The sequence below is a fragment of the Rhincodon typus genome, chromosome 8 (genome assembly GCF_021869965.1).
Source record: "Rhincodon typus isolate 14 chromosome 8, sRhiTyp1.1, whole genome shotgun sequence".
In the NCBI taxonomy this organism is placed as follows: Eukaryota; Metazoa; Chordata; class Chondrichthyes; order Orectolobiformes; family Rhincodontidae; genus Rhincodon; species Rhincodon typus.
This window is the reverse complement of record NC_063339.1, coordinates 65,156,862-65,169,908: the sequence shown is the minus strand read 5'-3', so window position 1 is coordinate 65,169,908 and position 13,047 is coordinate 65,156,862. Positions and strand designations below refer to the sequence as shown.

General features: G+C 42.7%; 1 long non-coding RNA gene across 1 annotated transcript in view; it reads right to left on the bottom strand.

Moving 5' to 3' along the window:
* LOC125483739 overlaps positions 1–11,763 on the bottom strand; it is a 66,321-nt gene extending 54,558 nt beyond the window's left edge. Inside the window, exons 1-2 of the long non-coding RNA XR_007262685.1 lie at positions 11,495–11,763; positions 7,707–7,926 (exon numbers count right to left, since the gene is read on the bottom strand). This is a non-coding gene — a long non-coding RNA (uncharacterized LOC125483739). The remainder of the gene's footprint in view (positions 1–7,706; positions 7,927–11,494) is intronic.
* Between the last annotated feature and the right edge of the window lie 1,284 nt (positions 11,764–13,047).

Below are 13,047 nucleotides of genomic sequence, written 5' to 3'. Positions count from 1 at the left end.
ATACTGCTTTGCTCCTGTCATTTTAAAGGCTTTGAATCCTGTGATATATGAGTGTTACTTTATTCTCTTTGCCTGAGAAGCTTTTTAAGTCTGCTGTATAGCAATGCTATTTTACTTTCCTTATCTTAAAGGCTTTAAAAGGTGCAGTTCAGCAAAGCTGCTTCACTCTATAGCTTACCATGTTTTCCAATGTTTTTGTAGCCAATATAGAGATTTCAGACCTTCCTCAGTTAAAATGGAGGTGTCGTTCACCTGACAAAGTGGACGATTTCCTGCCTTGCACAGCCCTATAAAAAACTCTTATCAATTGCTTCAATTTTACTGAATAATTCCTGCTGCCTTTGACCTTAAAAGTGAATCCTCTTTGCAAAGCAATTTTCCCTGGGCAATTTCTATTTTACACGGTGCTTTTAATAATGCCAGTTGCCTTAAAATTTTGAGGAAGATTCCCATTTGCTTTAACAGCTTCTCTGAATGAATCCTAGTTCTTATAGCCTTAACTTTTCCAGTCTTCATCACGGCTTCACTTATGGATATCCCTCCATTAAATGTAGCCTCAATAATTTCCTCACTTTTGCTTTTGATCGATTCTGTCAGCCTAGGCTTCTAAATTGTTCTTTTGACACTCTAATTCTGACTTCTTAACATTCTAAGTGACGTGATCTTGGAATAAAGTGCTTTAATGACCTTTGATTTCCTGTACTCATGCCTTGTGGTGTTTACCATATATGGTGCCAACACTCAACGTCAGCTATAAGCACTCTTTGCTAATTTTAGCCTTCTCAGCCCTTAACTATGCCTTTTATTTTGAAGATTTTCCCATGCTGTTATTCTCTGAGCCTCCAGTGTCCATATGCTCTCTATGGCTGAACCACCGATCATGAATGCTCATCCATTTCAGTCAGAAATGGCTAGTGTACCAGCTCCATGTAAGCTTCTGGCCCACAACTGCTTCTTTGCTTCTCTTACCAGGTCTGAACTATGCTTTGTCTTGAATGTGGATGTTACCTTTGGAATGGTGCCTCAGGCTGTTTGCTGTTAAGTTCTTTCTGGTGCTACCTGCCCAAGTTGTTATTAAAGCTGTAGCTGGAATTTACTGTGTGCAGCTGAATAAAATTCCAGTCTACACCATTAACTGCCATGTTATATGAGGATACAATGCCAACCCCAGCCCCAAGGTTGGGTGGATAACTACTGCCATTGCCAATCCTCGACTGGTGCTTCAGGGCATACTTAGTCTGAAGTGGTAGAGAAAAACCATTAGGCAGTTTAACGAGGTGATGCTCTTGTCTTAGCAATCAGGTGCAAGTTACATTAATAAGACAGACATTTTTACTCAGAATATTGGGAAAACTAGGGTAAAAGATCTGTCCCCTTCCAAATCCTGAGGTGTTCTACATTTCCCCATCTGAGTTTTAGCAATCCACAGATTGGCAACCACTAGCATATAGACATTGTGCAATTATTTTTAAGCAAGCAATGGTATGGAACAACATCCTACAAGTGGATCATTCAATTAGATCTGCATTGAGAAATACTGTGACGGCAATTAGTAGGGGAGAAAAAAACACTTATGTTGGGCTGGTAAATTAGTGTGGGTTGGAAATTATGGAAACTGGCCCAATGTGACAAAAATATCATGTATTGACTCCAAGTAAATGCTGAACAATTCTTTGGCACTGGGAATGTCGCTGGGAGATTGTAGCAGATAAGCCAGAAATGTGTATGACAAGACACCCAGTGGAGTGACAGTCATATGGTTTGCCCTCCAGGGAAAACATGAAGTATTGGTACAAACTACCAGGCAGAGCAATAGCCAACATTAGCTAATTCCCTACTGCCAGAGCATTCTGTACGTAATCTGTACAATTTATATAAAATATGTTAAGTAATTATTTAAGGCCTGTTTCCACCTCTGTTACATTGCCCCGACTTCAGTTCATCTGCTGCCAAACCCCTCATCCATGCATCTGAACTTGACAATTTACTAAGCAAAGAACCCTAGCAAGATCAGAGTTTAGTTTTGTCACATGATAGTGAAATGTTTTCTTTTGCCAAGAATTCCATCAAGTACTTGCAAAAGATGAATTTTAGTTTTTGATCTAAAGGTTATGCCATTGGCAGTAAAGACATTTGTGAGATTGGTGGCTGAGTGTTAGTTTCCTGGGACTGAGAAATAACGAGAGACAACCCAGAATATAACAATGGTTTCTTTTTCTAACAATTATTCCTTAGTTGTTCCTGCTTCTCGTTACAAATCTATCTATTGGTGTTGCTCTGTATGACAGGTACAAGTGAACACTATATTCGAAGTAGTGCAACACAACAACACTGGGGCCTAAAAATGGAAAAAAAATGATAAAACTGTCCTATGGCTGTTACAACCCAAACATTTGCAAATAAACCTTCTGAAATATTTGAACCACCTTACTTTCAGAAGGTGCATGAATAAATTTTTAGGAATAGCATTATGTGTTGCTGGGAGATACACATCTTGAAATTGCATGAACAGTGTGAGGAATCCCTCTGAAAAGTTGGACATTGACCAGAGAACATCCTGCTCACCCCGCCTTAGGATTTTCAGCATACTTTGTACCATTCTTTGACAAAGTACCTGGATATGGGACAATATCTCTCTTTGCACTGAAAGAATTTCCCAGGATAACTTCCCCTTTTGCAATTTCCTCACTTTGTTTGCTACTTTGTACGAATACCCACCAAAAACAAAAACAGAAATTGCTGGAAAAGCTCAGCCGGTCTGACAGCATCTTTGGAGATGAGTGATCCTTCCTCTGAACTGATGGTAGCTCGCAAAATGTTGCTTTATCTGCAGAAGATGAGGTGGTGGGAGAAGGTAAGGATTAAATGATAGGTGGAGGTAGAGCCCAAAGTGAGAGAAGAACAGTTGGACAGGCAAAGAAATGGATAACGATCTGGCTGGTAGAGTGAATAGCTCCTAATGGGGGCTGTTAGTGGCTAACAATGTGTCATGTGTAATAGCAGACTATGTGATTAGAAGGCCTGGAGTGTGGGAATTGGGGTAAGGATATGGGAGAGCTCAAGCTGTAATCTTGTTGAACTCAATATCGAATCCAAAAGGCTGTAGAGTTCCCAAGAGGAAAATGAGGTGCTGTTCTTCCAGTTTGTGCTGAGCTTTGCTGTAGCACTGCAGCAAGCCTGAGACAGAGATGTTTGCCAGGGAACAGGGTGGTGTGTCAAAGTGGCAGGCAACTGGAAACTCAGGGACTTTTTTTGCAGACGGAACGTAGGTGTTCTGCGAAGCGATCACCCAGTCTATGTTTCCCCAATGTAGAGAATACCCGCCATATACGGACTTACATGCGATCAAGAACTCCCCATAAGAGACAGTGAACAAATGCACCATTATATTGTACCAAACATTTAAAGACAGTAGACAACAAGGTGCAGGGCTGGATGAACAGTGTTCATCCAGCCCTGCACCTTGTTGTCTCGGATTCTCCAGCATCTGCAGTTCCTACTATCTCTCATTTAAAGACAGTAGTCTGGGACCCAGAAATTATCTGGGCATCACCTTCCCAACAATTATTTGAAAATCAAGCCCTTGTTCTCCCCCAGCTACAGAGATCATCCTATTGCACTACTTGCATAATTGCCACATATTTTATGACATGATCATTTTGCACCAAAGAATAAGAATTAAAATCCCCATTCAGCTGTATCAACTCTGTAAAGCTAAATTCCATCTGTAGAACCTAAATAAACTATTCTGTTTCCTTATTACCCCAGTATGAACATTGTTTTCTTCCATTTCCTTCCTTGATAAAGCCCTTGCTTCGATATACCATGCCTATATTTAAAGTTATATTGATTTCTGTAAGTACTGCTGTAGTTTGCAGTACATTATAAAATGAAATCAAGATATCCCTTACAAATTCTTTCTGCTTTTTTTCTGCCTGGAGGATAATCTCTTACTTTATCTTTCTCCCCTCACATTCTATTTTTATGAATTATTTCTCGGCTAAAGTTGAGCATATCACCTGTTTCCAGGTTCCTATCAATGGCAGTCTTGGTTAACTGCATGAAGAAGTCTGCCCAATATTCTCTGCATTGCTGTGGGACACAGGGGTCACCTGTTCATTTTCTCTGTATGATGGACTGTTGTGGGATTGGAAATTCATTGCACGTGAGTTCGAGTGAATCTGCATTTTATCTCTTAAGTAGTTGAGCTTATCAGAGCTGAAACCAGCTGTATAAATTATCCCTTAAAAGTATCCTTCAAAAGAATGCAGGATGGCATTGAGAGTTTGATAAGCCCTTTTATCTTTTATTCTGTTTCTTTTTAAATTGTTATACTGTACTTCGAGAATGTTCTTAAATTGATACATCTGGTATTCTGTGTATATCCACCAGTCATGCACACATTGTAATAGCTTCCTCTGCTGAACAAGACTGCAATAAACTATGCTGAAATGCTGGGCTGACTTTTCTACATTTTGGCTATATCATTTCTATTGAATTTCATGTAGGATTTCTCTCCAGAAGATCTGACAATTTTTCTCATGCGATCATCCTGAACTCACCTTGTTAACGACCAACCACAACACTGTGGTGCCCCTCTTGTCCAACGCTAGCCCAATTCTTCAACTCGCTGTAGCTGGAAGTACTCACCACTGCCAGGATATTCTGGCATATTCCAGCATCCCTAGCATCTGCACCATCTTTGACCATGACCCACACACTCAATCAAGCGTTGGCTGTCTGCAGTTACCCTTCATTGGCAACATTATGGTGAAGCAGCCACAGAATAATTTCTGTCACAACAGATGAGTGGCATGGCTGACACTTCTCTCTCATATAATTCACATTCCTACACCAATGGCTGTTAAACACCAGGGGGCACAGCTTATCTGCCCTCAGACTCGTTCCTTCTTCTCCCTTCTAAGTCACTGCAACTCTTTCCACAATGCACATAATAGGCCATCATCTTATCATTGTTCAACGTGAGACTATCACATCAAGGGAAGAGTACAAATAGTTCAAAACATTCACCTTTATTAATTGACACCAAAAGTGAACGGACAACAAAGAACCAGAAGCTGCAGTTGCCTCTCAGAACAGAAACAAACAGTTTGCAAGTCAAGCACCAACAATTTTACAGTCAATGAATGATCATTGCATCCAGCTCTCATCTAATGGAACCGGTGTCAATTACACCCTGTTCAGCCTGTAGCACCCAACACTGCAGTTCTATCATGCAGATGGTGGTGTTTCTTCTGCTCAATGTCCCCATCCTCCTCCTCAGAAGGCAGCTCTCCCAGCTCAGCAGTGTCCATCACATCCTTTCTTTTCCTGCTCCATTTGCATAGATCACAGATTGCAAGGATTATATGGCACACCCTATATCAGGTATATTGCAAAGCCCCACCCAGACTAATCCAAGCAGTGGGACCTCATCTCCAGGAGACCTATCATCCGCTCCAGAATGGCCCTTGTCAGAGAACAGGCTGCATTGTATCTGTACTTGGCCTCAGTCAGGGGGTTGTGTAACAGAGTCATCAGCCATGGTTACAAAGGATAGCATTTGTCACCCAGTAACCATCCTTATAAGGCATCAGGCACTTTAAATGCAGCAAGAACATAAGAGTCCTCAAAAGATATAGGCACCATGACAACTCCCAGGTTACCTGGCACATAGTTCTAATAATTGTTACCGATGATCACAGATTCCTTGGACATTGATAGAATAGCACTCTTTCCTATTGATGAACTTGGCTTTGTATTCTAGCCATCTCAATATGATGTCTGTACTGTCTCTCGCACCCTGCACGCCGGGGCATCCAGCTATGGTACCGATTCCTACTGTCCAGGCTGCATCGCTGACCTCATTTAGGGGAAATTGAGTACGATCTGGCACAAATGGCATTTGTAACGGTCTTGATCCATTTGAGGGTGGACAACAGAGAGATATTATGCAGGTGAGAGATAGTAGGAACTGCAGATGCTGGAAAATCTGAGATAACAAAGTGTCGAGCTGGATGAACACAGCAGGCCAAGCAGCATCATTGGAGCAGGAAGGCTGACGTTTCGGGCCTAGACCCTTCATCAGAAATGGGGGAGGGTAAGGGGGTTCTGAAATAAATAGGGAGAGACGGGGAGGCGGATAGAAGATGGCTAGAGGATAAGATAGGTGGAGAGGAAACAGACAGGTCAAAGAGGCGGGGATGGAGCCAGTAAAGGTGAGTGTAGGTGGGGAGTTAGGGAGGGGATAGGTCAGTCCAGGAAGAACGGACAGGTCAAGGGGGCGGGATGAGGTTAGTAGGTAGGAAATGGAGGTGCAGCTTGAGGTGGGAGGAGGGGATAGGTGGGAGGAAGGACAGGTTAGGGAGGCGGGGACGAGCTGGGCTGGTTTTGGGATGCGGTAGGGGGAGGGGAGATTTTGAAGCTTGTGAAATCCACATTGATACCATTGGGCTGCAGGGTTCCCAAGCGGAATATGAGTTGCTGTTCCTGCAACCTTCGGGTGGCTTCGTTGTGGCACTGCAGGAGGCCCAGGATGGACATGTCGTCTGAGGAACGGGAGGGGGAGTTGAAATGGTTTGTGACTGGGAGGTGCAGTTGTTTATTGCGAACCGAGCGTAGGTGTTCTGCAAAGCGATGTAGAGGAGGCCACAACGGGTACAGCAGATGTAGTATACCACATTAGCAGATGTGCAGGTGAACATCTGCTTGATGTGGAAAGTCTTCTTGGGGCCTGGGATGGGGGCGAGGGAGGAGGTGTGGGGGCAGGTGTAGCACTTCATGCGACTGCAGGGAAAAGTGCCGGGTGTGGTGGGGCTGGAGGGGAGTGTGGAGCGGACAAGGGAGTCACGGAGAGAGTGGTCCCTCCGGAAAGCAGATAAGGGTGGGGAGGGAAAAATGTCTTTGGTGGTGGGGTCGGATTGCAGATGGCGGAAGTGTCGGAGGATGATGCGTTGGATCCGGAGGTTGATGGGGTGGTACGTGAGGACGAGGGGGATTCTTTTTTGGTTGTTATTGCGGGGACGGGGTGTGAGGGATGAATTGTGGGAAATGCGGGAGACACGGTCGAGGGCGTTCTCGATCATTGAGGGGGGGAAGTTGCGGTCCTTGAAAAACAAGGACATCTGAGATATACGGGAGTGGAGTGCCTCATCCTGGGAGCAGATGCGGCGGAGCCGAAGGAATTGGGAATAGGGGATGGCATTTTTGCAGGAAGGTGGGTGGGAGGAGGTGTATTCTAGGTAGCTGTAGGAGTTGGTGGGCTTGAAATGGATATCGGTTTTGAGGTGGTTGCCCGAGATGGAGACAGAGAGGTCCAGGAAGGTGAGAGAGGTGTTAGAGATGGTCCAGGTGAACTTAAGGTTGGAGTGGAAGGTGTTGGTGAAGTGGATGAACTGTTCAAGCTCCTCGTGGAAGAAGGAAGAAGGAGGAAGAGGTGGGGTTTAGGGCCAGTGTAGGTACGGAAGAGGGATTGTTCCACATAACCTACAAAGAAGCAGGCATAGCTTGGGCCCATGCGGGTACCCATGGCCACCCACTTTGTCCCTGGTGGCTAAAAGAGCATTGCAGCTATCCATTTGATGACCACAGGGATAGGATGGCCACCCAACTCCTTCAGGTCACAGCACCCGCTCCAGCACTTCCCACACTTCAGTGACAGTGTCCCAGAACATCCTCAGTCTGTGCTGGCATTATGCCTCACTCACCTGGAGGAAATGGCTTCAAGGAGAATAAACTCTGGCCCTCCTGAAACTCCTGCGCATCCTGACGGTAACTTCAGCTGCGACTTCGTCTTATGAAGCCTGCTTGGCACATGCTGCTGGTCGCCACTAGTTTGGAACTTGCTGGTGCATCTGTTGCTCCTTCATTTCTCTGTCATTGCATCAGTGACAATAACCTGTGCTGTGGCTTGACCCATTAGCCAAACTTGCAATGAGCGTATGGGGGAGAATAAGAAACAGAAGAGTTCGTTAATGATGTGAGCCGTCAACATTCACATCACTCACAATGACAGCTTTACATACTCGTCCACACAGTTGGTCACAGAGCACTCTGAAAAGAGAACCATGGAGTGCTTCTACATGGGACTTTGACATCAGACCTTTTTCTTGATAGGGTATCAGTTCAGTGCCCCTGTGAAGGCTATGAGATCTTGCATTAACGTTAAGTTTTGTGGCTCGCAGGTGCTTCTTTTAAGGGCTCTGGGATTGGTTCTTCTTCACAGAGATGTCTGTCTTCAATCTGCGACGACCAATGATATGGTCAAATTTGTTGCAGATCTTTTTTTGCACCTCACATGGTTGGACACTGCATCCAGGCAAGTGGGGAGTATTCCGTCATACTCCTGACTTGTGCCATGTCAATGATGGACTGGCTTTGGGGACACAGGAGGTGCATTACTCACTGCAGAATTCATAGCCTCTGACCTGCTGCATGCCAATCATGCTCAACCAATGCCTACTTACAAGGCTCTGAAAAGTATATTCACCATTAGAGATAGTAGGAACTGCAGATGCTGGAGAATCCGAGACAACAAGGTGCAGGGCTGGATGAACACAGCAGGCCAAGCAGCATCATAGGAGCAGAGAGGCTGACGTTTCGGGCCTAGACCCTTCTTTGTTTCTGCTACTAGAAATCATTTCTTAAATAATCCAGATTGTGCTAACAGTTACACCAGAATCCAATTTTAGATCATCACTTGGGCTCTCAGTGTGACGAATTTGCATGTGCTCAAAGCTGTATATGTAAGTACTCAGGGCCATGTTTCATTTAGGAAAAAGGAATTTGTACATACTCTTACACCATTTCTTGAAAAAAAAGGGGATCATGGGCATAGTCAATCCTGTCATATCTCCGTAGCAACCTTGAGTAATCAGAACCTACCTGTCTGATCTGAGAATTAAACTTGACAAGTAACTGTTCTTGCTGCCAATGATATTCCTTTATTGGAATCTTTTTCTTGTGAGCCAGTTCTGATGAGTTCATGACGTAATCTTCAACTTATTGTCTCCTTTTCAAATCCAAATTAAATAGCCAAATTTGGTTGTGGGAAAATGATGCACACCAGCCCCTGTAGTACCCACTGGTTGCAGAAGACCTGTAGTGTACCAGCAGACACCACACGCTCCATCACCAGGACCACTCAGGCACCCAGTCCCTTTTTGTATGTGCTTAAGTTACTTTATTTATAATGCCCTCCATCTGTTTATCTGTTTTAAGGGTAGGTTGTAATGCAGATATGAGGCCACAGTCAGAGCACTCATGATCTGATTGAAGATTGATGCAGGCTGAAGTGACCAAATGGTCTACTCATTCTCCTAAATCAGACATAAAGCTTCTATCAAAGATGATTTTTGACAGGTCCCATTGTTGGGTTATGTCTTACAGCAAGTGTGTAATCCACCTTTAAACGATATTCGCATGATGTCATAAACATGTGACCTAATAATACAGAGCTGACAGTCTCCGTCTTTCTGAGCTCTATTCCCTTGCACATGACAGTGGAATATGCTACAGTATATCCAAATTGCTCAGCATGAGCCCAGACGCACAAGTGCCTATGATAGTAACATACATATCATGGCAGATTCTCGGCCTGGCACGGCGATCTCTCAGTGGCCCAGCATGGCAGTCTTTCAGCCTGGCATGGTGGTCTTTCAGAGGTATGTGGCAGTCTCTCACCCCAGCATAGCCTCAGCATGGACTTCCAGTCTCAAGGCAATTCCTTGAAGTGCAGTTCCACCGTGGCTAAGCACTTAAGAAAGACTGTAATGTTTGAACTTTCAGCTTTATTTCTTTATTTACTACTTAAAACTAAGAAGGTCTGCAATGTGTAACTTTTAACCGAATTTCATATGTTTTACATTATACTATAATCACTGCAATGTCTAACTTTTAACTTTGTTCTTTCTTTCTACCTTGTTCTTAAGATTCTATACCTAGCTACTTGTGCCTAAGATGGCACCTTGTGTGGCGACATTATACACTTTTCACTGTACCCTTGTACTTTTGTACTTGAGTCCATGTGACAATAAAATGAAAATCAAATCAAATACATATGTAGGTACCAGGTGGTTTTATAAAAAGACATTGCATTCTTCAGTAATACATGACCCAAGGAAATTCAGCATGTCTAAAGATTCTTGCCAAATTTTAAAGATGCACCATAGAAAGCATTATGTCCAGATGCATCTCAGCTTGGCATGGCAACTGCTGTGCCCAGGAGTGTAAGAAACTAAACAGAGTTGTCAACACAGTCCAGTCCACAAGCCAACCTTCCGTCCATTGATTCCATCTAAACTTCTCCCTGTTTTGGGAAGGCAGCCAACATAATCAAAGAGGCCTCCCACCCCGATTATAATCTCTTCCAACTTCCTCCATTGAGCAGAAGATACAAAAAGCTTAGACACCCCTACCAACAAATTCTTCCCCACTGTTCTTAGACTTCTAAATGGACCTCTCAAATTTTAAATTTCATGTTGATCTCGCTCTTTGTGCACCTTCTCTGCAGCCGTAACATTGTATTCCTTGCTCAGTTCTAATACGCTAATACACAGTGTATGATATGATTTGCCTGTACAAAACAAAACTTTTCATTGTACTTCGGTACATGTAACAATAATAAATCAAATCACATCTTATATCTTATAGGAGTTAAAGTAAGTCTCACAGTAGGACAGTGGCAGATCATCAGTGTATCACACCACACCACAGCATATCATGTGTCATGTCATGTAGTAGCATGGCAGTAAATGCTGATAAAAGACTCCTCACTGAAGATCAGGCAACCCTGAATGGACAGCCAACCACAATAACTTTTCGTGAGTTCAGGCCTCCAAATTAAATTGGCAGGAATCAGACATAGATAACACAGAGTGGAGCTGGAGGAACACAGCAGGCCAGGCAGCATCAGAGGAACAGGAAAGTTGACGTTTCGAGTCGGGATCCTTCTTCAGAAATGGCCCATTTCAGACAAAGGGTCCCGACCTGAAACGTCAACTTTCCTACTCCCCTGATGCTGCCTGGCCTGCTGTGTTTCTTCAGCTCCAAACAGTGTTATCTCTGACTCCAGCAGCAGCATTTCTTATTATCTCTGAGGAATCAGACATAGATTATTTCTTCTCAAAATGCAAGAGCTATTCAGCTGTAAGGTCATATTGCTGTTACAAGAAACCAAAATGAAGTTTCAGCCTCCTTTCCTACATAAAACTTAATATACAGCATTTAAAAGACTTAAAATAAGTTTAAAAGTAAAACTGGCAGCGAAAAGGCTACCAATATTTTATGACTAACACTGATGGTCAGCCTAATTGTACAGCCCTCCTGTTGAAAAAGATTGTTTTAAGTACTGTAAATTGATTTTATCTGTCTGAAATGTCCTGAGTCACTCTTTCGCTTGTTTACTTTGGAGCTCATTACAAGCACAGCACTGGCTGACACGATCCTTAATCTTACTGTTTTATGTTTGACCGGTAAAGCATCTCTGTCTCCTCACCATCATTTCCATGCACCAGACAATGAAGGATTGGATGGCAACATTCCTGAGGCGAAGACAGAAATTCCAGAAGGGTGACGCTGAGGCTGCAGGTCTCCTTCCCAGTTTTCTATGATTTCCTCCAGCATACTGCCCTATTCTGCAGAAAATACAGCTTTATATCTTTAAGACCAGAAGATTCGAAAGCACTATATATACTGTTCAGTTGCAGAATAAAATATATAGAATTTGTTTTTAAAAAGTTAAAATAACCATAAACATGAGAAATTGTCTAAAATAATATCTCGCATTTTTATACAATTGTAGTAAAAAGTTATATTTTTACTATAAATTGAAATATAAAATGTATGAATTGTGATATGAAATTTGTCAATGAGTATAGCTTAGTTTGTGTCTGTTATTTTCTGGTTTTTTGGATTAACAGTGGGAAGTTGGAAAATTTTTGTCCTGATTGCTGATTACCATCATTTGAATTTCTTTAGAAGAGCTAAAACAAAGACATGTAGCTGCAGTTATAGAGAGATCTGAAACAAGCAGGGAAGGTGAAGAAACAGCTTCCGAAGAGCCTGGTGATAATGAATCAAGAAAATGTCATGGTGGTGAGTGGGTGGTAACATTTAAAAGAAGGGTAAATGTTTTGAAGTGGTGCATTTATGCAGTCCCCACGAGTGCAGGTGAATGGTTGGTTCAATGCAAGATCTCTTCCACAAATGTGACATCGTTTTTTTGTATTTGTTCTACTTAAACATTCTTTCAGTGAATATAAGATAGCAGACAAGTTTAAAAGTATGCCCGGTGGAGTATTTATAACAACTGGTAACACTTAATTTTGCCTTTAATGTGGGAAAACTTTCTTTACAGATTTTAAAGGACATAGTTCTTTGTTTATTTAGCAGTTTCAAAAAATGTGTTTTTTTGGCAAAACATCACACAATAATTAGGATGACGACTGTGATTTCCATTACTAAGGCAGCTTATAATATTACTTTATTGCTCCAAAACTGTGGTTTTGACCTTCAGTTAAGTGGTCAAAAGAAATTATGAGCACAGCCATATTAACCTTACAGGCGAACCAAATATATTCAGCCTCATATTACATGAAGTGAACAAATATTGGCCTTTCTGTGGGAGAGAAAGTACCTTACACACAATGGTGTTCAGTCTCCACTGCTTCCTGCTGGGACAGCTCAGGAATTGACAAGTATGGAATGTGACAAACAGTTTCAAAGGCATTGTACAGGGCCAGAGTCTGCTGAACTATGACTATGTGAATGGTGTATGCAATTATACATGAGCAAATTGATTAGCAAATTGTAGCAAGCAAGTGTTACCTCAAGAATTGCAAATCACCACAAGTCACTAGACGATTTGAACCACTTCGCTTTTAATTCACAAAAATAGCATCAATAAAATTGCTACAGAGATAGTAGGAACTGCCGATGCTGGAGAATCTGAGATAACAAGGTGTAGAGCTGGATGAACACACAGCAGGCCAAGCAGCATCAGAGGAGCAGGAAAGCTGACGTTTCGGGTCTAGACCCTTCTTCAGAAAA